Here is a 27589-nt window from a genome sequence, read left to right as displayed (position 1 = left end):
TTTTTTTTCTTTATCTTTGGCTTCCAATAGTTTTATAAGGTTGAGTGTAGTCATAATTTCTTTAATTTGTCCTGTTTGAGGTTTATTTACCTACTTGATTCTGAGACATTTTAGACATTCCTTCTTTAAATATTTTTCAGCACTTATTTCTTTCTTATCTTCATCAGGAAAGCCAACTACATGGGTGTTATGTCTTTCGATATTGTCCCACATGTCCATGGGGCTTTGTTCACTTTTTTTTCAATCTTTTTTCTCTCTCTTGTTCAGATTACACAATTTTTATTGATTAACCTTCAAGTTCACTAACATCCCTCCTGTCATCCCCATTCTGCCACTGCACTCATCTTGTGAACTTATTTCAGATATGGTGTTTGTTGGTTCTAAAACTTCTCATTGGTTCTTTTTTACTTTCTATTTTTCTTCAGAGAACTCCTATCTTGCAATTTATTTCTAGAATGGTCACTTTTACCTCTTGGAGGATGGTTAAATAATAACTGCTTTAATACCTATATGTGATAATCCTAATATATGATCATTCCAGGGTTGGCATCTGTTAATTGTATTCTCTCTTAAGATTTGATCAGATTTGCTGATTTATTGTGTGTCTAGTAATTTTGGATTATATCCTCTGCATTTTCTTGTGTTGTAACACTTTGTTAAAATCCTTCAAATAATGTTTTTTAACGTGAGGCAGGGAATGGAGAGAAGCCTTGTTTTAGGAATTAATCCATCTAGTTAGTTTCAGGCTGTTTTGTTTCAATTTCTGTTGGCGAATGTCTACGTCTTTTCAGTTTTCAAAGCATTTGTTATGTTCTTTGGGTCTCTCCCTCAGATATGACACTCAAGTGTTAGTTTGAGGCTTAGGCAGTAGGTTTTTAAACCTTTTGCTATGTTTCTTTGGTTATGTTTCACGCATGCATAACTTGTGGATGAGCCAAGGACTTGTACTGATTCATATGCAGAAATGAGTGATCTCCTCTAGCTCTATCCTCACCAAGATTTCCTCCAAGTCTCTGGCTTCTAGGGACTCTTCTAGTTCTTCAGAATAGAAATATAGGTTTTTTTCAGGTGAAGTCCTCTTGAACTGCCACTTAGTTTCTTGTGATAAGGCTGTTCTCCAGAAAAAGTGATGAAAGTAAAGAGGGAAAACACACACACAGACACACAGACACACAGACACACACACACACACAACCACAGAGCTCTTTCTTTCCCCAAAACATACACAGTGCAATAAAGGCATCTTTTCCTGTTCCATCTATACTGAGGTGGTTTTCTCTAAGTTTTAGGTGTCCACCCTACCTCCATCAGTTAATGCAGCACCATGACTATGCCTGGACTTGGGGAAGGACTGGGAGAGAAAAAAAGAGAAAACAAAATGAGGGTTTCCCTCAACATTCTTCTGTTTGAAAAGATCTCTTTTCCTGGTCCTCCAGCAAGAGAGAGGGATTTGTCTTGGAGATTTTGTTGTGCATGCTGACAATGGAGTTCCCCAGTTCAGTCCACCCTTCAATCAAAACTGTGAGATAGAAGAAATCATAGAAAACTTATTATCACCATACCAATCATCCTTTTTAAAAATTTTGACTTTCCCTACCAATTTGTCTGGTCATCTGTAAGCTCCAAAATCCTCAGCTATTTGTTTTTTTGTTTGTTTCTTTTAATTATCCAGAGTATTTAGTTATAATTGATGGGAAAGGTAGATTCTAATGGGGTTACTCCATTTGGATCAGAACTGTACCATAGGTGAGCCTATCAAACATAACTGTCACATTGGATAGGAGGATGCAAAGACTAATCAAGATGTCAGTAGCTACTATTATAGGAAGTCACCTGATATTTAATTTCTGTCTCTTCATTTATTAGAGATAATACCACCTTGCTGTGACTTTTTTTCTAAAGTGTATTTTAAGTTGCAGCTTAATATATGTGATATCCCATTTGTGTATCACAGCAAAAGTTATATGTGTAAGGTTACACAGAGATTACACACTGAACTAGCTACTCGTTAAAATTGTGGAAGTAGGGAATGAAGGCATACCTTTTTATTTATTTATTTATTGAGACAAAGTCTCACTCTGTCACCCAGGCTGGAGTACAGTGGCACGATCTCAGTGCACTGCAACCTCCGCCTTAAGTGCTTGACCAATTCCCTTGCCTCAGCCTTCCGAGTAACTGGAATTACAGGCACCTGCCACTACACCCAGCTAATTTTTGTATTTTTAGTAGAGACAGGATTTCACCATTTTGGCCAGGTTGGTCTTGAACTCCTGGCCTCGTGATTCACCCACCTTGGACTCCCAAAGTGCTGTGATTACATGCATTAGCCACTGTGCCTGGGCCAGCACACCTTTTTAAAACACTATACATGTTTGTATTGTTGGAACGTTAGAAATGACCAAACCAACCTACAAAGAAAAGAAGAATCCTCCTTATCTTAAAACGTATAGATAGTGTCAGCTTTCACAGATTTCAGATGATTTATGTCTGATTTCTAGCTACAATAGAAACTTTTGGTGGGTGTCTGCTCAGCTTGTCACAACTTTCCTTCTTTCTTTAAGAATCCTCCTCCCAGCACACACTTCCCAGAAGGCTGTCCCTTGGCAGCCATGTAGATAATAAAGACCCAGTCTCCCTGGCCAACTGAAGGATTCTGTCTCCTGAAGATTTGTAATGGGAACTGAAGGGGCTAGCTTATTCTGGACTGTACACTTGTTCTGAGGTAATTTGCTTAAGGAGCTGTAGGGCAGCCACCTTCTACCACACATGGCAGTAAGTAGAGAACTGGTCACTGTGGCTCATGTCTATAATCCCAGCACTTTGAGATTCAGAGGCAGGTGGATTGCTTGAGTCCAGGAGTTTGAGACTAGCCTAGGTAACATAGCAAGCAAGACCCATCTCTACCAAAAAAAAAAAAAATTAGTTGGTTGTGATGATGTGCACACCTGTAGTCCCAGCTTATCTGGAGACTGAAGTAGGAGGATCACTTAAACCCAAGAGTTCAAGGCTACCGTGAACAGCTGATTGTGCCACTGTGCTTCAGCCTGGGTGACAGAGTGAGACTCCATCTCTTAAAAAAATATTTATTAAAGAAATAAATAAAATAAGCAGAATAAATCATTCAGCAGAAAGGGGAGAAAAAAAAAGCATAGAAAAGTGCAAATAAAAAACCAAGAGGTCAGAGAAAGAGATGAGAATAAAACATAATAAGAAGGAGGTGGAGATAAAGCAAAAAATAAACTGAGAGAAGAGCTGAATTGTTCCTAAAGCCTTTAAAATTTCCTAGTTGTATTAGTCTATTCTCATGTTGCTAATAAAGATATACCCAAGACTGGGTAATTCATATAGAAAAAGAGGTTTAGGATAGGCACAGTGGCTCATGCCTATAATCCTAGCACTTTGGGAGGCCAAGGCAGGTGGATCACCTGAGGTCGGGTGTTTGAGACCAGCCGGGCCAACATGGTGAAAGCCCATCTGTACTAAAAATATGTAAAATTAGCCAGGTGTGGTAGTGCATGCCTGTAATACCAGCTACATGGGAGGCTGAGGCAGGATAATTGTTTCAAACAGGGAGGTGGAGGTTGCAGTGAGCCAATATCATGTCACTGTACTCCAGTCTGGCAAACAGAGGGAGACTTTGTCTCAGAAATAAATAAATAAATAATAAATAAATAAATAAATAAATGAGGTTAAATGGACTCACAATTCAACATGACTGGGGAGGCCTCACAATCATGATGGAAGGCAAAGCAGGAACAAAGACACATCTTACCTGGAAGCAGGCAAAACAAAATGAGAACCAAATGAAAGGGATTTTCCATTGTAAAACCATTAGGTCTCATGAGACTTATTCACTACCATGAGAACATCATGGGGGAAACCATGATTTAATGATCTCCCACCAGGTCTCTCCCACAACACGTGGGAATTATGGGAGCTAGAATTCAAGATGAGATTTGGATGGGGACAAAACCAAAACATCACTAGTCCAGTACTTTTTGTGGCCTTTCAACATTGTTATCATTTCATTCAAGGACATAATCATGTATTTTTATAATAATTATTCCATTTTCCTTAAATTGCCTGAACTAAGACGTTATATTTTTATCCCTAAGTAGAAAACCATCAACATTACAGGAAAACTGTGACTTAGATAACTATGATTTTATTATTATTTTGAAAAGAAAGATATGGTTGTGATTGTACATGTATGTAACAGCTCTAAGAAGGCATAATCACTATGGCCATATCTTACCTTAAATGGGGAGCATAGCATGAAAAAATTCTGTAGTAAATTTGGGAAAGGGTGGGAGCATGTGGATTAATTAGGAAAAAACATATTTCTGGCAGTCTTGGAATGAACAATTGTATTAGTCCATACTTGCGTTGATATAAAGAACTACCGGAGAGTGGGTAATTTATAAAGAAAACAGATTTAATTGGCTCAAAGTTCTGCAGGCTATATAGGAAGCATAGCTGGAGAGGCCTCAGGAAACTTACAATCATGGCAGAAGGTGAAGAGAAAGGAGGCACATCTTACATGGGTGGAGCATGAGGAGGAGAGAGAGGGGAGAGGTGCCACACACTTTTAGACAACCAGATTTTGCTCTGGGGCAGTGGCTCAAGCTTGTAATCCCAGCACTTTGGGAAGCTGAGGTGGGCATATCACTTGAGGCCAGGAATACAAAACCAGCCTGGGCAACATGGCAAAACCCTGTTTCTATTTTAAAAAATACAAAAAAATAGCCAGGTGTGATGGCACATGCCTGTAATCCCAGCTACTTGGTTGGCTGAGGCAGGAGAATTGCTTGAACCCAGGAGGCAGAGGTCACAGTGAGCCGAGATTGTGTCACTGTATTCCAGTTTGGGCTACAGAGCAAGGCTCTGTCTCAATAAATAAATAAATAAATAAAAATAAATAAATAATCAGATCTCATGGAATTCACTTACTATCATGAGAACCGCAAAGGGGAAATCTGCCTGCATGATCCAATTGCCTCCCACCAGATTAAAATTCTCCATGAGATCTGGGCAGGGACGACACTAAGGATTACAATTCTACATGAGATTTGGGCAGGGACACAAATCCAAACCATATCAATAATTTACTCAGAAAAAATTATCTATAAGCATTCATTCAACAAATATATTTTGATCAGCTACTACTTCCCGAGTATAATTGTAAGTGCTGGAGTTGGAGTAGTGAATAAAATAAGGCCTTACTCACATGGAGTTTATGGTCTAGGGGCAAGGAGGCAAAACAAACAAATACAAAATAGGGGTGTTAGGTGCTATTTTTAAAAATAAAGTAGGGGTTAAAGAATACCTTGGCAGGATGCTACTTTGTATAAGAAGGCCTATGGAAGCCTTGCTGATAAGGTGGCATTTAAGTTGAGAACTGACGAAAGTTTGGGAGCAAGCCTAGCTGATCTCTGCAGACCATGGGTGGCGACTTGGAACCAGAGCACAATTTCCTGTGTGAAGTACAAAAGGGCGAGAGTGGTAAGTGTTGGGACCAGGAGTGGAACATGTCATGAAGAAGGCCAGATCATCCTGGCAATAAGCACTCTGGATTTTACTCTGAGCACAGTAGGAAATGTTAGAAATGTTTGGGCAGAGGAGCGAAACAACTAAATTCCTAGCAAATCACTCTTACTGCAGTGGGAAGAATAGACCCTATGGGGTGAGTCTGGATGTGGGGTGACCAATTAGTAGGCTCTTGGAATACTCTAGGTGAGAAAATTTAGTAGTTTAGGCTAAGCAGAAATGGTGAAATATAGTGCAGATGTATTTAAGGTGATGCTGACAGGATTTGCTGATGGGACAATTGAGCTGTGTGAGAGAGGAGCTACATTTTTTTTTTTTTATGAGTAAGTTTTTGGCTTAAATGGCTGGGTGTCTGGAGATACCATTTACTGACACGAAAAGTCACAATTTGTGTGTGGGATTGGGGAGAAGAAGCAATAGCTCTGTTTTGGGATGCCTATCTCTATCTAACAACATGGCACATGTCTGAAGACCAGACAGGGTTATAAGACATGCTTTAAATCTGTTAGCTTGTTTAAGCAATTGTCTGAGATACAGTAATAATATTGAGCCATTTTGATTGAGGAAACTGAGGCAAAGAGAAGTCACATGTCCCCTGCCCAACTGCAAAATTAGGATCTAAATTCTAGGGAGCCTAGCTCCAGAATCTGCACTCTTATCTGTCTAAATAGATACATTCAACAGGCAATTGGATACAGTCTTCAGTTCAGGGTAGAAGTCAGGTCTTGGCCAGGCACGGTGGCTCACGCCTGTAATCCCAGTACTTTGGGAGGCTGAGGCGGGCGCATCACGAGGTCAAGAGATTGAGACCATCCTGGCCAACATGGTGAAATCCCATCTCTACTAAAAATACAAAAATTAGCTGGGCGTGGTTGGCATGCACCTTAGTCCCAGCTACTCAGGAGGCTGAGGCAGAAGAATCGCTTGAACCCGGGAGGTGGAGGTTGCAGTGAGCTGAGATTGTGCCACTGAGCTCCAGCCTGGAGATAGAGCAAGACTCCTTCTCAAAAAAATAAAATAAAGAATAAAAAATAAGTCAGGTCTAGATAGAGATATACAATTGGGAATTATTAGCACATTGATGGTAATTGAAGACATGATACTGTTTGAGATCATTTAAGGAGAGAGCATGGATGGAGAAGAGAATCAGTTCAAGGGCTAAGTGTTGGAGTATTTCATCATTTGGAGCACAGAAATGAGAGAAAGCGCCAATAAAGAAAAAAAATTTGGCCTCGCATGGTGGCACACATCTGTAATCCCAACACTTTAGGAGGCTGAGGAGGGAGGATTGCTTGAGTCCAGGATCTTGAGACCAGCCTGTGCAACATGGTGAGACTACATTTCTACAAAAAAAGTGGGGGAAAGGAAATTAGCTGCGTGGGGTGGCATGTGCCTGCAGTCCCAGCTACTCAAGAGGCTGAGTTGGGAGGATTATTTGAGCCTGAAGAATGACGCTGAAGTCATCTATGATCATGCTACTGCACCTGGGCAACAGAGCAAGACCCTATCTCCAAAAGAAAAGAAAAGAAAAGAAAAAGAGTGAACTTTTCAGTGGAGTAGGAGGTAAATCAAGAGAGTGTTGTGTGTGGGAAGCCGAACATAGAAACTAGGCTGGGCATGGTGGTTCATGCCTATAATTTTAACACTTTGGGAGCCTAAGGTGGGAGAATCTCTTCAAGCCAGGAGCTTGAAAACAGCCTGGGCAACAAAGTGAGACCCCACCTCTACAAGAAATTTAAAAAATATATGGGCACAGTGGTGCACACCTACAATGCCAGCTACTCAGGAGGCTGAAGTGGGGGAATCCCCTGAACCCAGGCGATTGAGACTGCAGTGAGCTATGATCGCACCACTGCATGCCAACCTGGGCGACAGAGTGAAACCCTGTCTCTAGATCAATCCTTCAGGCAATTGATCATAGAAATTGCTTCAAGAAGGAATGATCAGCTCTGTCAAATACTGCTGATAGCTTGAAAAAATGATGACTGAGTATTGACCAAATATTTGGCAGTACAAAGTCATTGGTAGCTACGCATTTTCAAGGAATGATAGGGACATAAACTTGAGGGAGTGTGTCAACAAGGGATAGGAGGAGGGTAAATGGAGATCACCAGGTTGGACAATTTCTGAAGATGTTTTTTCTAAATAAAAGGAAGCATAACTAAGTTCTCGTTTCTTCTCCACTAGTGGCTCTCCACTGACTCCTCTAGACTGTGACACTCCATCTTCACCAAACTGGTAACTCCCAGAAAAGTCATCTCTGGGGGCCTTACAAATCTCAGTTGTCAGAAACACACTTGACCAACAGCCAGTCATACACTCATTCTCACCTCTGTCCTTTGCTGGTTCATGGGCCACTTATAAACCCAGTGTCTGGTCCTATTACCCCAGGTGCCTCCCTCTCAACAGCCTTTTCAATCTCCCAGAATGAGTCAGCCATCTGTTTTATGATCATGGGATCCTGAACTTTGCTCTATGGTGCTTATCACAGTTTGTAATTAGATACATTTTTGTATGATTATTTTATTTATATTTATCTTTTCTATTATACTGTGCTAAGAAACTGGGCTCTGGAGTCAGATGGCCAAGATTCAAATCTCAATCACATACATGGACTAGTTGGATGGGCAAGTAATTTAGTCACACTGAGACACAAACTGAGACACAGTTTTCTTATCTGTTAAAGTAGTATTCACTTCATCTAATTTTTGTGAGGCTGATACTATGTAAAGGGTCTAAAGACTGGTGCCTGGCATTCAATTAACCTGAAAATCATTGTGAATATATTCAAGTAGAAAATATATATTTAAAAATATATAGCCAAAATAACCCAGAGCTAACCTGTTTCTTTCCACCTACTCTTCCCTCCCTCCACTGCCACTCAGGCTCACTGTGTTATGTATTAGGCACATATCTTTTTTTACCTATATTATACCCAACTGCAAAAACCATTATCTTACTGAATTTACCAACTTGTAGAATTTTTTTAATGGAAATGATCTAAAATGTTATAAGAATTTCCACCATTAATTTTTCCCTACAGGACAGAAGCCCCTTTGTTGTTTTGGGGTAATACCCAGTGAGTAAAAGGCACTGAACTTTCTAGTTATGTTACTCCATAACAAACCACCTCTCAACATAGTGTCTTAAACCAACCATTTACTATGATTTATTATGGCCTGGTGGGTAAATTGGGCTCCTCTGAATAGTTCTTGTTTGTTTCTGTCATAGTATTGCAGGCAAAGAGAGCAGGGTGCTAAAGTCATCTGTTAGCTTCACTGTGCTGGATGTAAAATGTGATTTCTTCACTCACATGTTTAGGTGGAATACAGTGGATGGAACAATAGCTGAGGACTGGCTGGATTTCTCTCTCTTTCTTTGCCTCTCTCTCTCTCTCTCTCTTCTCTCCATAGTGTTCTCCATGTGGTAGCTTGGCTTTTTAATAGTATGGGGATTTCAGTGTGTTCACACTTCTTACATGATGGCTGGCTTTCCCAGAATGAGACCTAGGTAGAAACTACAACACTTCTTATCTTGGCTCAGGAGTCACACAGTGTCACTTCTGCTGCACTCTGCTAGTCAAAAGCAAGTCACACAGGACCAAGCCAGATTCAAGTGGAGGGGAATACACAAGAGTATGAATTCTGAGAGGCATGGTTCATTGTAGGGTCGTCTTTGAGGACTAATGACCAAAGTAAGCCTATACACATATACAATAAAACCACAAAGACTCTGCCTTTAAGAAACTTATAGGATAGTACAGGGCAGAGGTTTTTAACTTTTGCACTACTGACTCTTTTTATCAAATACACTTTATTTTTAGAATAGTTTTAGATTTATAAAAACATTGCAAACATATGCAGTTCATATATACCCTACACCCAGTTTCCTTTATTATTAACATCTTACATTAATATGGTACATTTGTTACAATTAAAGGACCAATCAATTGGTATATTATTATTAACACATTCTATGCTTTATTCAGATTACCTTAGTTTTTACCTAAATTCCTTTTTCTGTTCAAGGGTCCCATATATTACATTTGGTGTTCATATCTCCTTAGACTCCTTTTGGCTATAATTTCTCACACTTTGTTTTTGATGGCCTTAACAGGTTTTGTTTTTTTTTTTTTTAAGAGATGGAGTCTTGCTCTGTCACCAGGCTGGAGTGCAGCACTGCGATCACTGCTTACTGCAGCCTCGACCTCCTGGTCTCAAGTGATTTTCCCATCTCAGCCTCCCAAGTACCTAAGATAGCAGGTGTGGGCAACCACACCTCACTAACTTTTATGTTTTTCATAGAGACACAGTTTTGCCGTGTTGCCCAGGCCAGTCCTGAACTCCTGGGCTCAAGTGATCCTTCTGCCTCAGCCTCCCAAAGTGCTGGGATTACAGGCATGAAGCACCACACCTGGCTCCTTGGCAGTTCTGAGAAGTCCTGGTCAGATGTTTTATCAAATACCCCTCTATTGGAATTTGTCTGACGTTTTTCTCATGATTAGATTGGGTTTAGGGCACATGTAGTATCAACATGACTTACCCATGTAACTTCTGATCACCTGGCTGAGGTAATGTTTGCCAGGTTTCTTCTGTAAAGTTACTCCCCCATGCAACTCCCCTCCCACCTTCTACTGTGGAAGTTAGTAATCAGCCCACACTAAGGAATGGAGAATTATGCTCCCTCTCCTTGAGGGAGGTTATTTATATAAATCATTTGGAATTATTTGGCAAGGAAAATTTGTTTCTTCTCTGCTGATTGGTTATTTTTCAGTAATTTATTTATATTAGTATAGACTCATGGATATTTATATTATACTTTGAGTTGTAAGCCAATATAATGTTGTGCATTTTGTTGTTTAAATAGTTCTAGCTTTAGACATTAGGAGGCCTTTCCGATGGTTCCTGTGTCCCTTTGACATACCCCTAACAATGTGGGTTTTATTTTGTTTTCTGAGCACTTCCGTTTTTCTAGCACTACAAGATGCTCCAAGCCCATTTTGTATATTTTATGCTCCAGTCTTAGAGTCAGCCTTTCGTCTAAGGACCCCCAAGTTCGTTTATTAGAAGCCAAAATCTGTAGGGTGTTTAGCAGCATCTTTGACCTCTGCTTATTACATGCCAATGGCAACCTTCCTCCATTTATCAATGATGTCTCCAGACTTTGTCAAATGTCTCCTGGAGAGCAAAATGGCCCCAAGTTGAGAACCACTGCTACAGAGATAGACCTGTTGAAAATCACATTAAGATAATATAATGGAGAGCAGTGAGAGCATTCCAGAAGAAGCCTCTGAACCTGTCAGCAGATATGGCTGAAGGTTTCAGAGGAGGTTTGCCAGAGGAGGTGCCATTTGAACTGAGAACTGATTTGTAATTCCAGTTTTATTGAGCAATTGTCACAAGCCAGACATAGGTAATGTTTCACTTTCATTATTTCATTACCAGCCTTAAAAAGCAAGTATTATTGTCACTTTACAGCTGAAGAAACTAAGGTTCAAAGGGACAAAGTAACTTACTTAAGGTGTTTGAGCTGGTCTGAAGGACCCAGCTGTGCATGTGCATGGAAAGTTTTCAAGGGTACTGACATGTGCCTATACTGCTTGAGTCAAGACTATCTCAACTACTTCCGTTGTTTATAGACATGCAATACCACTTGTTGTTGTTGAGACGAGTCTCGCTCTGTCACCCAGGCTGGAGTGTAGTGGCATGATCTTGGCTCACTGCAACCTCCTCCTCCTCCTGGGTTCAAGCGATTCTTCTGCCCCAGCCTCCCGAGTAGGTGGGACTACAGGCACATGCCACCACGCCTGGCTAATTTTTTTGTATTTTCAGTAGAGACGGGGTTTCACGATCTTGATCTCCTGACCTCATGATTCACCCACCTTGTCCTCCCAAAGCGCTGGGATTATAGGTGTAAGCCACTGTGCCTGGCCAATATAACTTCATTTTTAATTTATTTTTCCCATTGAACTCTGGCTTATTCAGAGCAGGAACCATGCAGTGTTCATCTTATGTTGGCTTCTAGTACAATGTTTGCAATGTGATAGGTGTTCAATAAATGTTTGATAAGTGAATTAACATTGCTCTATGTCATCAAATTTACCACTCACAGCTTATGGAATTAATTCACAATTCCTTCCAGTCAGATCACTATCCTGGCAGCAGCTCTGGTAGAGTACTCATTGCTGGACACACTAGCCAACCTCCAGGAGTCTTTTAGTCATTCTGCCTCATTGTTTTACTCTCAGCATCCCATAAGGCATAGTTGGCTGGTATCATGACTTCCTCAAATGTTTATGGTATGTGATCATAGTATGTTGCCATGGGTTAGAGTTGCAAAACAGGAATTCTCTAAGGGAAGGAAAAATATGGTACATCTCTAATATTAACATGTCAGAATGTATTGTTACTAGTTTCCACATGTAATGCCAATTATGTGTATATGTATTATATATATACAATATATATAGTGTGTATATATATAATATACATAGATTCTTTTAAAAATTCCTTTATCTTGATTGTTGTAGCATTTAAGAGGAAATTTTATGCAGATCATGAAAGATATTTTTTCCTTTCTTTAAATTCCTTTCCATTCTCATCCTAATTGCCTTTTATTTAATTTATTAATTTTTGGTGGTGAGGATGGAGTCTTTCTCTTTGTTTATTAAACAAAACAAGGGAAGAAATGTCCTTTTTTTGTTCCTTTTCTTTTTTCTACAACTTTTGGATCTGCTATTTGCAGTTGCTCTGAAATTTTTGTCTATTGAATTAGAAGTTGCTCTCTGGTTTCAAGACTCTTCCTTCCTTTCCTTTGCTAAAATTTGGTCTAATTAAAAAAACAGTAGATCATAGTTAAATAAAACTGTACCCAGGATAACCCTAATTTCCATATGCAGATTTATCTACACTGACAGCCACCCCCCTTACACACACACACTCTCTTTCTCATTCTCCTTTCCCTCCTCTCCATCTCCCTATTGCATTGTGTCTGACTGATTTTCAGAGCACCTTCGCTGTTTCCCCCTTCTCGTTCCCTTCCCATAAAATATCTAGACAGGAAGGAGGTGGCTGCAGAGGCTGAACAATCTCATATTCTGCCTGCAATGTCATCGTTTCTTTCCCCCATTTTAGGGGGATGAAGTTGCCCAGCAAGGGTTGCAGAGAACCTGGAAAGGAAGGGGGGAGCTCTCCAGAGGCAGCTGCGGTCAGGGGCAGGGACTGCCGCCAGATGTGCCTGCCTTTCTGAGCTTTGATGAGAAAGGGGCAGCAGGAGGAAATATTGGGAGACAAAAGCCCCGGTTTAAATGATCATTTTCTTTATTTAACATGGCAGCAGACACTCTCTGCGTAGGATCATCATGCCGAGCATAAACTGGACTTTCCCACTTGCCTGGCAGGAGTCAGACAGATCCCTGTGTGCTAAATGAGCATCTGAGGTAAGACCCACTGTTTTCAGATACTTGCCTTTTTCCTAATCAATTAATTTCTTAAATATATGTTTCAGCTTCAACCACCAACAGTATAGTGGGGGCAAATCTGTGTTAATGTGTATCTAAAAAGCCAAGATAAAGCAGAGGTATAATAGATTCAAGTCAATTTGGGGAGGTTAGTTACTTTGTCAATTCTGTGTATGTTGTTTGTTTTTTAGGAAAAATATTTGGTTTAAGAATAAACTAGTGTCATCATAATCCACCACTGGTGATAATACTGATGTTCAGACTCTTAAAAAAACTTTGCAAAAAGACAGTGAGCTACAGATGCCTGTGCTGTATTTTTAGCTCACATACAAATATTAAAACTCTTATTAAAATGATAGGGTTTTTTTTTTTTTTTTTTTTTTTTTTTTTTTTTTTTTTTTTTTTTTTTTTTTTTTTTTTTTTTTTTTTTTTTTTTTTTTTTTTGCAGAGAAGGAATGAATGCTGCATAATTAAGTACAGTATTTAATTTGGCTGTTGTGAAGCAAAAGAATAAGGTAATAATTTTTATTGTACTAATCAGTCTCAAGATGTTCTCTGTGTTAATTGGGTTAAAAAAATTGCAGTACTTATTAGAAATTCTAATTTCACAATGCAGCACTGACAATAAGCTCAGCCAGTGAATTATTCACATCTTTAATTTGCTCACTTAATGACAGTGTTCTGTAATCAGAGTGCAGAGACTGCTGCCTATGCATTATGTATGATGCTCAGGACTTAAATGCAGGACATTATGAAGCTCTCAGTGGTTCAGTAATTAGTTTTCCACAAGACAGGATTTAGATATTCACAGATAAAAGTCCACAGTTGGATAATGCTAAGGTTGCAACACAAAATAACAAAGGAAAGGAAGCTCAAAGTTTAGACTGAAACTTTGTCTCTAGGGCCTTGTCCACCGTGGAAACAGAATCATGCCACCTGAAATAGTTGCCTAGCTCTGATCACATGTTTGAAAACTGTTTTTGAACAAAGTTGTAGCAGGCAAGGCATTTGAACAATTTCAGTGGACCAGAGGGGAAAGATAAAACCTTTTTAATTAGTGTTCACAGAAGCTCTGCAATATATCCTCCTAACAAGTCTGTAGTATGCATAGCAGGCATCCTCAATGTGCTTTGTAACTTAGTTAGTGCAAATGCAAATCAGGTTACAATAGTGTTTGGCTGTAATTGTGTTTGTAAAAGGGTTACATGCCCAAATGGAGATTGAGCTTGCTCATGGTTTTGTTCCAATTGCTTCTGAGGGAAGGTTTGAAAATCAAATGAGATATTAAGTAAATCTGGGCATGAAAGGCAGTAGATCCAAATTGTCAGCGCAACTTTGGAATTTCTTACACTTGTCAGTTTGGAGTTGTCAGTTTTTCCTTAATGATGCTAAGGTTGTTCTGTCATAATTATGTAACTTTAATGGATTACCCAGCCCATTAGCAGTACTTTAAAAATATATACTAGGTTTCAGAAAACATGTCACAGTATCATTTCTAAAGTTTAATAAGTAACTTGAAATCTTTAAGTGATTTTTAAAAAGAAGAACATGCTGCTTGGTAAATTGTATAGGGTATTTTTGAGAACTTAAATATTAATATTTACTAATAAAATCTCACTGCATTATCATTCATCAGTCTAAGATTTATGCTCATTTTCAAAATCCAGGAGTTAGAATGCTTAATAAAAATTGGTATCCAACATTGGAATACATAGTAATACTTTGTAAAAACCGTCTCTTAGAGGTTAGAGCATTTTCTACAAGAGAGTTGAGAAGCCTTATAAGCAAATGTAATATTTAGTAAACAAGGGTCAAATTTCTAAAAGTTACATTTACCATACATTTGAACATTTCAACAATTCTAAATTAAAAATTGTGTCACATCTCCAAATTTGACTTCTAATTTCTAGAACTAAAAAGTTACTTCAAGAAAAGAAAAAACTTTTTCATAAATGTTGAGGAAGCTATTGCCTGTGTGATATGTAGAACATATTTTCTGAAAATGGTGCTTGATTGGAGCAGAATTAGGATACTAGGCAGCTGAGTAGGTGACCTGGCTTTGACTTGGGTTTGGATCCAGGTTAGCATCCATGTATGGGTAACATGTGGCAATCCAATCATCAGGTGGTAGTGGTGCTGATGGTAGTTAAATAAAGTTCTTTTTTTTTCAAAAAGAAAGAAAGAAAGAAATGGTTGAGAATTAAGAAACTTGAGTTCTATTCCTGCTTTTGCCACAAAACAGCCATGGAGTTGTTACAGGTAGGAGTAAAGTTTTTTGAAGATTATACAGCACTAGATAAAAACAAGGCAGTTTTATTTAACATAAAACTAAATGTATTTCTTCGAACCTGTGTTATTCATTATAGCAGGTATTGCCATCCATTTGTAACACTCTATAATGCTAAAATGTCAAAATGTTCTCAAGCAAATCAATTTAAATTTAATTAAATAAAAAATAAGCCATGAGGGGAAAAAGTATTCTTAGGCATTTGGGGGTGAATAAGAGCATTTTGAAGTCTCATAAAATCAATTTGGTATTACCACTCCAAAAAGGTTAGCAATCATAATGCTTTAGAGGGTTCTTCTTCCCATAACTTAAGATACACTTGCATATTAATATTCTAAGAAGTCTTATGCATGAACTGTCTGCTAATTACTAAGATTTCAGCCATCTTTTTTATTATAGATTGTAAGAGTCATATTGAAATCATTTATACGACTAGAATTTTGGAGCTCTTTTCCTCACTAAAAGTCAATTGACATATCTATCAATCAATAATTGACTGATCAGCTGGGTGTGATGGCTCGCACCTATAATCCCAGCACTTTAAGAGACTGACATGAAAATGGAAAGCGAGCTGATCAGATGTGTGTTTCACTTGAGGCCAGGAGTTTGAGACCTGCCTGGCCAAAGTGGTGAAACACCAACTCTACTAAAAATATAAAAATTAGCCAGGCATGGGGTTGCACACCTGTAGTCCCAGTCATTCAGGAGGCTGAGGTAGGTAGGAAAATTGCTTAAACCTGGGAAGCGGAGGCTGCAGTGAGTCTATTGTGCCACTGCATTCTAGAAAACAGAGCAAGACTCCGTCTCAAAAAATCTTTTTTTAATTGACTATCTATGAATTATTTTTTTCAACACCTACTGAGCACTTATAATATTAACAAAAATAACATGGTTGGCTCTGTCACCTAGGCTGCAGTGCAGTGAGGCAATCTTGGCTCACTGCAACCTCTGCCTCCTGGGTTCAACAGATTCCCCTGCCCCAGCCTCCTGTGTACCTGGGATTACAGGTGTGCACCACCACACCTGGCTAATGTTTGTATTCTTTTAGTAGAGACAGGGTTTCACCATGTTGGCTAGGCTGGTCTTGAACTCCTGACTTCCTCTCATTCTTGAAAGGCCTTAATCCCTCTATTCCATGTGAGAAATTGAAGCCTAAACAAGTTAAGTAACTTGACAGCATGACACAGCTGGTGAGTGGAAGCTGGAATTGAACCAGCTTTAGGTACTCAATTTTCAAACAATAGACTATATTTTCACTTTTCAAGGCCTTCTGCTAAAGCTGAAAGAAGGTAGACTGATAGAGGTTCTTGTCTTCAAATTACTCACAGTGGTAATACTTGAATTTCTTTTACCTGGCTCAGTTGTTGGTCAAGATTCCTGCTCCTCATAGTGCAGCCCAGAGACCAGCAGCATTGGCATCATCCAGAACTACGCTTAGGTGCTTCTCAGACACTAATGTGGACTTTGAATCACCTGGGATCTCTTTATAACAAAGACTCTTATTCATTAGGTTTGAGATGGGGCCCAAGACGCTTTTCGGACAAGTTTCCTGGTGATGCAATATTGATGTTTGAGAAACCTCCATTTGGTGAGTTCTACAATTTGTCTTGTTTTTTAGTCAGACCCAGCATAACAGATTCCTCACTGAGTCGTAGCTTTCCTCCAATTCTGATGTTCTCTTGATCCAAATCGAAGAACTTTTACCTTGGCTTCTTGACTACCGCCCTCTCCTGCCTTGGGTCCCAACCAGGTAGCTATGGCCCAGAATGTCTGCTTAGCTCTAGGTTGTATCTTTCTTTCTTTCTTTCTTTTTTTTTGGAGGCAGAGTCTCACTCTGTTGCCCAGGCTGGAGTGCAGTGAGGCAATCTTGGCTCACTGGGTTCAAGAGATTCCCCTGCCTCAGCCTTCTGTGTACCTGGGATTACAGGCATGTACCACCATACCTGGCTAATTTTTGTATTCTTAATAGAGACAGTTTCACCATGTTGGCCAGGCTGGTCTCTAGCTCCTGACCTCAAATAATCCGCCTACCTCAGCCTCCCAAAGTGCTGGGATTACAGGCATTAGCCACCGTGCCCGGCCCTAGCTTAGACTTTCTTTTGTGGCTCTGAATTCACATTCCCAGTTACCAGTGATATTGTAACATCAGCCTGGTTGAGGATCTTCATTCCCTCTTCTTCATCAAAACCAACTGTGAAGCCTATTAAAAACCTGCAAGCCCTCTAGGTCTATAGCCATAAATTTTAATTCTGGGGCAAGTCTTTGGAATTTTTTTTTCTTGTACAAAGTTTTGTAGTTGATTCTGATGGGTGTCACATACTAAGAACAACTTCCCTAGAAGCCCCTGCTGTGCTCTGACCTGATGGGAACACCTTGGAAAGTAATATTGGCATGGCTTGGGCTCAAGTTTATAATATACAGAGAACCTTTTCTCTATGCCTCTATGTTAGCAATGGGAGCACAGCATGGAGAGAAGAGAACTTAAAATTTTACTGAACTACTTTCAGAAGGCTTTGCTGAGTGATTGGCGTTTGAATTGGATGGCCATTGAATGAACAGGTCCTTTGTTCAGGCCAAAGGAGTAGCATATGCAACGACAGATAAAAGTGAGAAGTGGGCCGGGCGCGGTGGCTCAAGCCTGTAATCCCAGCACTATGGGAGGCCGAGGCGGGTGGATCACGAGGTCAAGAGCTCGAGACCACCCTGGTCAACATGGTGAAACACCGTCTCTACTGAAAATACAAAATATTAGCCGGGCATGGTGGTGCGTGCCTGTAATGCCAGCTACTCAGGAGGCTGAGGCAGGAGAATTGCCTGAACCCAGGAGGCGGAGGTTGCGGTGAGCCGAGATCGCGCCATTGCACTCCAGGCTGGGTAACATGAGTGAAACTCCGTCTCAAAAAAAAAAAAGAAACTGAGAAGTGTCTTAAGTAGACATCCATTTTGACAAAAGTGTTTAACACATGGAAAGGAGAAGTAGGGGATAAAATCATAAAGGTAGGTAAAAGCCTCACTTTTAGAACTTCATATGTTAAACAGTATGTGCTTTATTCCACATATTATAAGGATTATCAGAGGTTAAGATGGAAAGCAAGCTGAGTAGATGTGCATTTCAGAAAGATATCCTTGGCATTGAGACAGATGAATTCAGTGAGGCAAGACTGAAGGCAAAGAGATCAGTTAGGTACCTGTGGTAATAGAGTGTGAGATGAAGAGGGATCCTTTCCTTGTGTCATATGCCTTAAGTTCCTCTGTCTCAGACACTGATGATGTTCTTTTTCACACTTACATTTCATAGCAATAGCCTGCTAAGCTTTTTAGACCTTATAAATGGCATGGCCTTGAGAATTCAGGTAACTCAAAGCTTTTATGAGCCATCAGTGGTTCTTACTTCTCCTGATTATTTTATTTTATAGTGCTGAGACAGCTGGCTGTAGGGTTCTTCCCTCAGGAGATACTTAAAGCTTTTAAGGTAATTATTTGGGAGCAAAATCTTCTACAATGGGCTAAGATAAATTTGAAAGCAGTTAATGAGGAGCAATATGAATGCCAGTGGTGGGGGAGTTGTGTCTAGGCCTGTTGAATGCACTGCTTTTGCCCTAGCTTTGGATAAAGAGTTTGTGCTTGACCTAGCTTGATTTTTTTAGGTCCTGTCTCTGGATTTGTTCCTTTTAGAGTGACAGCTTCCAGTCAGCTGTCTTTTAAAAGTAAGTTTAGATGTATTGCTTCACTAGCCTTCATTTACTCACCTCTACGTAGAAAGCTCACTAAATTCTAACAACTACATATATTGTAGTATGGAGCATATTTGGGAGACAATAATACTCACTCTCAGATGTGCCTAGGCATTTCAACAAGTTTTTGACCCAGCCTAATTTCTTCTGATTTCCATTTCTGTCTGTACTTCCTTGTTCTTAGCTCAACTCTGTCTTCCTTTATGGGGTAAACTGAGTGTCCCCCTCCCCAGAAGATTTCTACTTTATAACTCTCAGAACATGTTAATATGTTACTTATACAGTAATCCTCCCTTATCTGAAGTTTTCCTTTCCACAGTTTCAGTTACCCGTAGTCAATCACAGGTCTGGAAGTATTAAATGAAAAATTCCAGAAAGAAACAATTTGTAAGTTTAAATGCTGTTCTGATTAGTGTGGTGAAAGCCACACTATCCTACTCTGTGCCACCTGGGTGTGAGTCATCCATTTGTCTAGTGAAACCCATGCCGTAGACACTACAAGCCCATTAGTCACTTAGTAGCTGTCTCCATCATCAGATGTACTGTCAAGGTATTGCAGTGCTTGTGGTCAAGTAACCCTTATTTTACTTAATAATTTCCCCAATGTGCAAGAGTACTGATGTTAGCATATTGTTAAAATTGTTCTGTTTTATTATTATTGTTGATAATCTATTACTCTGCCTAATTTATAAATTAAATTTTATTATAAGTATGTATGTATAGGAAAAAACAGTGTATATAGGGTTCACTATTATCCTTGGTTTCAGGCATCCACTGGGGGTCTTATCTCCCTTGAGAATAAGGTGGGGAATACTCTACGGCAAAAGGGACTTAGGCGGTATGATTAAGAATTTTGAAATGGGAGACTATTCTGGATTTTCTGAGTGGGACCTATGCAATCAAAAGGGCCTTTAAAAAAGGTAGGCAGGAAAGGGCCAGAGAAAGGAGGTGCTACTGTGTTGGATTTGAAGACAGAGGGAGGGGCTATGAGCCAAAGAAAGCAGGCACCCTCTAGAAACTGCAAAAAGATGGAAACAAATTTTGCCGTAGAGCCTCCAGAAGGAACCAACCTTGCCAATATTGGACTTCTTGTATCCAGAACGGTAAGACAGCAAATTTGTATCATTTTAAGCCACATAGTTTGTGGCAATGTGTTAGAGCAGTAATAGGGTATTAATATAGCATATGGTGTACCTTTGACTGATTTGTTTCTTTGCTCAGTTTGTCCCACTGATAACATTTTTATTGGTTTATTGTTACTCTTCCTTGAATACTTCTCTTTTATTGAGTCAGCACTTTTACTCTTTCTGAGCATCCATTTCCTCAGGACTTTGTCTAAGAGATGAGTGACTGCTGATGCTGTTCTGATGGGAGTGAGGAAAGCCCAGCAAAGCATGCCATACTGTCTGCTGTACAATAGTTGTGTGATGAATGCGGATCCCGTCTCTTCGTGGGGTTTTACTCACAGTCTTGGGGAAATTTAAAAGCTGTTTTGCATATTGACAGCTTACAGGATAGAAAAGTTTCATTTAGAGTTTAGATTAGTAAGTGCTGAGTGCTAATAGCATTTCTAGATTAATTTCATTTTCTTTAATGCATTTTGAATCTCATTTAGAAGATATTTTAATTTTGAATTCTTGGCTTTTGTGGTAAAATACATCTCATTTGTGGTCATGTTTATATTTTACATACTTAACTAGCTAAAGCTTAGCAGAGCAGAATTCCCTCCCCCAACCAACACACTAGAGTCCACAGTACAATTAGTGTCCCACATAGGTAGAGGCCTTATGGGTTAAGTGGGAATGCAGATGAAAGTACTTTGTCAAGTCTTTTGCTGTACAGTGTAAATTGTTGGTACACTGTTGCATTTATAAGGTTATGATCTCCTTGAGAATAATACTGAATATTATTTCCTTGGATCCCCAAGGCCTTATAAGATTTGTTAAATAAGTTAATAAATAAGTTAGAAAATTAGACTGGGGCAGGGAAATGAAGAAGAGTTGGAGTAAAGGAAGACAAAGACCTGGATTTGATAGTTCTTTGAGTAGGATCACTCACTATTTATCTCAGAAATGGCTCCTGATCCTTATATTTGTGCTCTCACCCCCTAACCTATACACAACTGGTGTGTAAATGCTAAACCCTCCCTCACATGAACTTGTCTCAGTAACTTAGACTGCCCAAATAGGGTGAGCATGTAAAGACCCCCACTCCCTATAGTATTTTCCTGTTGCTGCCTTAACCAATAACCCTAAATGTGGTGGATTAAAATGACACAGATTTGCCATCTTACAGTTCTGTAGGTAAGAAGTCTGGTCCAGAGTCTTAGCTCTCACCAGGCTAAAACCAAGGTGTCAGCAGACTGTGCTCCTTTCTGGAGGTTCTAGGGAAGAATCTGCCTTGCTCATTTGAGTTGCAGGCAGAATTCAGTTCCTGGTGGTGGTGGGACTGAGACCCCCACTTTCTTGCTTACTGTCTAAGGGATGTTTCCAGCTTCTTAAGATCATCCACATTGTGTGTCTCATACACCTGTTTCTCCATCTTCACAACCCACAATGGCAAGTCCAGTTGCTTCCTCATTTCATATTTCTCCTCCTCCATCTTTCATATGATCTTTTTGGCCCACTATTTTGCCTCTCTCTTTCAATTTCAAAAACTCATGGTTACTTTGGATCTATATGGATAATCCAGAATAATCTCCCCAGCTAAAGATCCTTAACTTAATCATACCTGCAAAGTCCCTTTTGCCTTTAAGATAAAATATTCATAGGTTCTAGGGATGAGGAGGTAGAACTCTTTCGGGCATCACTATTCTGTATACCATAGCCCCTAATTTATAACATTTGCCTATATTTAAATTATTCTACATTTTGTTTTCTGATTTGTATAATAGCTTTTTTTTTTTTCCTTTTTGGAGACAGAATCCTGCTCTGTCTCCCAAGATGGAGTGCAGTGGTGTGATTTCAGCTTACTGTAACATCCACCTCCTGGGCTCAAGTGATTCTCATGCCTCAGCCACCTGAATAGCTGGGATTATAGGCATGTGCTGCCACACCTGGCTAAATTTTGTATTTTTAGTAGAGACAGAGTTTCACCATGTTGGCCAGGTTGGTCTGGAACTCCCGGCCTCAAGTGATCCACCCACCTTGGCCTCCCAAAGTGCTGGTACTACAGGTGTGAGCCACCACGTCAGCCTTAATTTGGGTAATAGCATTTTTAGTTTCTCTCTAAACCTCAGTTATCCATTCTCAGAATTCTGTCAGGCATCTGGTTTAAGTCCGTTGTCAGCTTCATTTTTCTGCAATATAAAGTCATTTTTACCCCAGTTTGTTTCAATCCAGTTAGATTCAATTCAATTCAGTGATAATTTATTGTCTGCTGAAAACATTCCTAGTATGATAAGGTAAGGTATGGAGTTTGTAATCTGCTTGTAGAGATAAGACATATTCACAAGAGATAGAGAAAAATGCAAGATAGAATACAATTACCTACTATGTATATATTATAGACAAGAGAGCTAGAAGGGGAAGATTAACATCCATTGGTGGGATTAAGTAAACAAAGTTGTGCTTGGCTGAAGTCACTAATGTGCTGTGATTTAAGGGACAATGGGAAGGTCTTTCTGCTTGAAACTGTCTCCCTATGTAGCCTAAAATTTGTTGTATCACTTTGTTGCTATTAGATTATATTCATTTAGTTTAGCAAACGAAATGTTTTTTATCAAGAAACATTTTATCAAGAAATCCTGTAGAACTCTTGCTTTTGGTGTATATATTCTTTTTTTTTTTTTGAGGTAGAGTTTTGTTCTTATTGCCCAGCCTGGAGTGCAATGGCGCAGTCTTGGCTCACCACAACCTCTGCCTCCCAGGTTGAAGTGATTCTACTGCCTCAGTCTCCTGAGTAGCTGTGATTACAGGCATGTACCACCATGCCTGGCAACTTTTGTATTTTTAGTAGATGAGGTTTATCCATGTTGGTCAGGTTGGTCTTGAACTCCTGATCTCAGGTGATCTGCCAGCCTCGGCCTCCCAAAGTGCTGGGATTACAGGTGTGAGCCACTGTGCCTGGCCTATATTCTTAATTTTTAATTGAACCGCTGTATACTAATCCCTATACTTTAGCTTGAATCAACTTTCTGTAGATATTTAAAAAATGTTTCTCTTCTAAATTTGTTGTCCTAATAACTTGATAGGATTTCTAGCAGCAGACATTTTTGAGACCTTAGTAATACATGATAAGTGAAGTAAGTCAGGACCAAATGGGAAAAACCCTTGGAAAACTGACCTAGGCCAGGACACCTTTTATTTTCTTATGATGCTCCTAAGAGACATTAACATGGCAGTAGTGCTAACTCCCATGGACTGTGGCCAGGACTCCATATTCCAGTGTTCAAGCGGACATAGTTCAAGCCCGAAACAAACTGCTATTAACATCATAGAAGTTGTTAAAATGATAAGTAGTGACCCAGCTATAGAAGTGTTTGGACAAGAGTATATAATTACAGTCAGGTAGAGGTAGCTTGTTTTCAAAATACTAGATCCAGAACCTTAGCTACTATCTGAGGATACAGATCTAAGTTCTAGCTCCATTTGGGAGAAAGGCTGATAAGAGGTAGATAAGTTCAGATTCCAAGCAAATGGCCTAGAGTTCAGAAAGGAGACTTGAACATAAAGTGGACACTATTGCTAAAGCCCAGAATAGAGTGGTACAAAGGATCGAGCCTGGGACTTGGAGCACTAGTGTCATGGGAGACATGGGCTTTGGATGATAGGACACATTTCAGACTGTTGGGATTATGACTGTAATATCCAATGAGGCCTCATTCTCATTGGCTCTGGCAGGACAGGACTCACTGACTGTTGTTCTTCAAGACCTATAATGGCAAAGCCCAGTGTAGGCTCAAATTGTCAGCCTTAGAGGAATACAAAGAGCACAGTCAATCTCCACTAGGGATTTTATGGTAAAAATAACATCTCAGGCGTTTGTCCCACCTATGTTGTAGAGTTTGTCTAATACCATATGACTAGTCATGATTGAATTAACAAGTTATTCCTATGAAAGCGTTATTCTAAATCTAGACCTTGGTCATTAAATTATTTGTTCATTTTGTTCACTTTCTAAGCTAAAAATTTAGGTTTTATTTTAGCTGAATAGAAAAATAAATTATAATAATTCAAGTTCTCTGAAATGAAGTGAGAAGCCATGGACTCCCTGAAACTGGAAGGATCAAACCATATGTTGGATGATCACTTGGCAGATGAGATGCTGAGGGATTAAACAGATGACATTTAAGGTCCCTCACAATCTTAAAACCCCGTGTAAGCCAGGATAATATAAACATGCCTAGAGTTCATAAACATTATTTACTGAACACCTGGCTTCTTTTAAATTTTAGAAAAACACTTATTAATTAGAAAAGAGTTATTAAAATGGTATAATTTTCATTAAGCATGCTTGGCCATTTTAAATTACTTGCTTCAATTTAAAATCCCCTTAATACACTGATTACTTATTAGATAAACCAATAATCTTCTATGATACGCAATAAAATGCAAATTTATGCATAAATATTTAAATATTACAGATAGTCATATACAGTGAGAATCCTCCTTTTTTTTTAAGCATGAAATTCATACTGGTATATTTTATTACAAAGTTGTTTGTTTAAATCCTGAAATTAAAAAAAAAAGTTTGTTTCCTAGTTGCACTGAGTTTCAATGGCCTTTTAAATTGCAATTAACCTCAGAGTTCTTTTAGAAGAAGGGCCTGTCTGTATTTAAGATGTATGTTGCCCTAGGTGAGGCTGTTACCCAAACAAACCCTGCTGTGCATGGCAGTCTATGAAGAAAAGTCTAAAATAATGGTGTGTGATTTTGGAGTTGCTGTCTATATCTAGGAATAGGGTCCAGTGAAAAAGGCCTTTTCTAAACTTTTGCTTTGGTGCCTCCAGTTTAAACCTGGAATTACCAAATTTTTGTGCTTCAGAGATCATTAGTGATGACTCTTGCCTCATTGAGTCACAGTGAATTTGAGTGGCTTAACTATTCATCTGTTGTACTTAAGAGTTTTCCAAGCTCCTTCACCTCCAATTTGACAGACTCATAATCTCAGTTATGAGATTCAGTGACACAGACAAGATCACACTGTCAGTAGATGGGCGTTGTCTTGCTTCCTCTTGCGATGCTGGGCTACGGCCTTACGTAGTACTGCTTTCCATTTTTATTTCTCTAATGACTACAAGGTGACTAAATAAAACCTTATTTGTCTGATGGTATGTAAAATAAAGTTACAATCTAGACCATTAAATATAATTTTCTTTTATTGCAAAATAATGTTTGTAAGATTTGTAAGTACTTAAAGATGTTTTTTTCTAAGATATTTACCAAACCTTATAATGTGTAGTATATATTATATAAATAATATAGATGTCAGTCATATGTATTAAGATATCAGATATCTACAGGTTTCCAGATACTTAGCATTTTAAAAATAAATTGCTATTTATACAGTAATAGTTCACTTATTGCTTTGTGATTGTTAGTCTTCATGAATATTGTTATATGTAGTTGGAACAATCAGGAGCAGAAACTTGATCATGATTCAGGCTGAAAGTTATTCTCAGAATTTTAATTTCATAATGTTGTACATTATAAATAACTTACTTGATTTATCTTTATCTTTATGTGCTGATTTTTTTTAAAAAAATTCTTAATTACCTGCCTAAAGCTAGAGGTAAGCAGGAATTTTGATTGCATCATTCTTATATCTTGTTTCTAAGAATTTGCTTTTCCAAAGAAAGATCACATTCCTTTTTCCCTCCTTCCCTCCCTTCCTCTTTCTTTCTTTTTTTCCCTCTGAGCTCAGATGTGATACTCCTGAAATTTCTCTGTTGTCATCACAAGAACTCCCTAGCATAGGGAAGATGTACTCAAGCAACTTTCCCTTGACCTTCATGACTGTGCCTAGACTCACTGCTGGGCTCTTTATAATATGCCATCCCTTTTATTGTTTTATTCTTTTTTTTTTTTTTGTGAGTGGAAGTTTCTTAATTTTATTTTTAAATCATTCATTAGAAGTTATTAGCAATTTTTTTTTTTGAAACAGAGTCTTGCACTATCACTTGAGCTGGAGGGCAGTGGCGTGATCTCGGCTTACCGCAACCTCCACCTTCTGGTTCAAGTGTTTCTCTTGCCTCAGCCTCCCGAGTAGCTGATATTACAGGTGCCCGCCACCATGCCCAACTAATTTTTTATATTTTTAGTAGATACAGGGTTTTACCATGTTGGCCAGGCTGGTCTTGAACTACTGGCCTTGTGATTTACCCTCCTCAGCCTCCCAAAGTGCTGGGATTACAGGTGTGAGCCACTGTGCCCATCTGCCATCACTTTTATTGTTACAACATTCCTGAGACCTAAGCATTGCATTAGGATTGTCATTCTATAAATGAGGAAACTGAGGTTTTGAGAGGTTTATTATGTCTAAATTCATTCAAGATATCCTTTCTACTATACCCAACTTCTTATTTATATTTTTTTGTTGGGGGAGAGAGAGAGAGAGAGAGAATAAAATTAAGATAAAAAATAGCACTTCACACCTGTAGACCACTTTAGAAATTTTTCTTTATCTCCTAGCCCATTGTGTATTACATAGATTACACAATATATATAATTAGTTCTAGAGAACTAAAGTGTTAATGATAATAGTAATATTTGTTAAAAACTTGCTATATGGCAGACACTGTGCTAAGTGCTTCATATACATTATCTCATTTCATCCTCACAGAGATCCTATGAAGTAGAAATTTATCCTCATTTTTAAGACAAAAAAAATGAAGCTTGGAGAAATTAAGTAGTTTTCCCAAGGTTACTGCCATTTAAATGAGAGCAATCTGCAAATTTCTATCCCCTAACTACTCTTCTCTGCTGCTTGCACTGTACCTAAGGCTCTTGTTGTTTTGCTGCAACATTTCTTCTCTTTAGGAAGGGGTTGCAGGGGAATGACTTCTACACTAGCACTATGCTATTAGGAGCCAATGCTACTCACCAATGCCCTCAAGTTGTAGTGTGTATGAAGATTTTCTGTTGTTTTCTAAAGCAAATGGTCTTAGACATTTCTGAAATTTTCATATTAAACTAATCATTATAAAATATAAATGAATTAGGGTTGCTCAGTGGATAAAACCCTACAAGTTGATATTGTCAATGAGTAAGTAAATAATCATTTCTCAACTTATTTTTTTATATAAAATCAGATTTTATAGTCAATCGCTTTAAGAAAACTTCCCAATGCCTTATCTTTGTAATTCATACAATTATAGGATATGATCAGAAAAGATCTTTATTTTTATTTTTCTGCCCCTTTAAATTTCTTTAGTGGTCCTAGCTTGTCTGCTACTGAATGGAAACATGGGCAATTGTATCACTCTATCAATCTCTCCTAGAATGCTACAGTGTCTATATCTAACATACATAGTTTCAATTTAGTAATGAAAAGTGTCCACTCCCATGTACTGGCAAACACTTCTATCTTCATTCAAAATATAATTACTTCCTTACCCTAGTG

At 38.8% G+C, this 27589-nt stretch overlaps 1 long non-coding RNA gene across 1 annotated transcript in view; it reads left to right on the top strand.

Moving 5' to 3' along the window:
- Positions 1–27589, top strand: part of LOC108296482 — a 249324-nt gene that overhangs the window by 18262 nt on the left and 203473 nt on the right. Inside the window, exon 2 of the long non-coding RNA XR_001821884.2 lies at positions 12883–12985. This is a non-coding gene — a long non-coding RNA (uncharacterized LOC108296482). The remainder of the gene's footprint in view (positions 1–12882; positions 12986–27589) is intronic.

Source organism: Cebus imitator, unplaced genomic scaffold, assembly GCF_001604975.1.
Source record: "Cebus imitator isolate Cc_AM_T3 unplaced genomic scaffold, Cebus_imitator-1.0 Scaffold717, whole genome shotgun sequence".
Classification (NCBI taxonomy): Eukaryota; Metazoa; Chordata; class Mammalia; order Primates; family Cebidae; genus Cebus; species Cebus imitator.
This window is presented reverse-complemented; position numbering and strand designations above follow the sequence as displayed.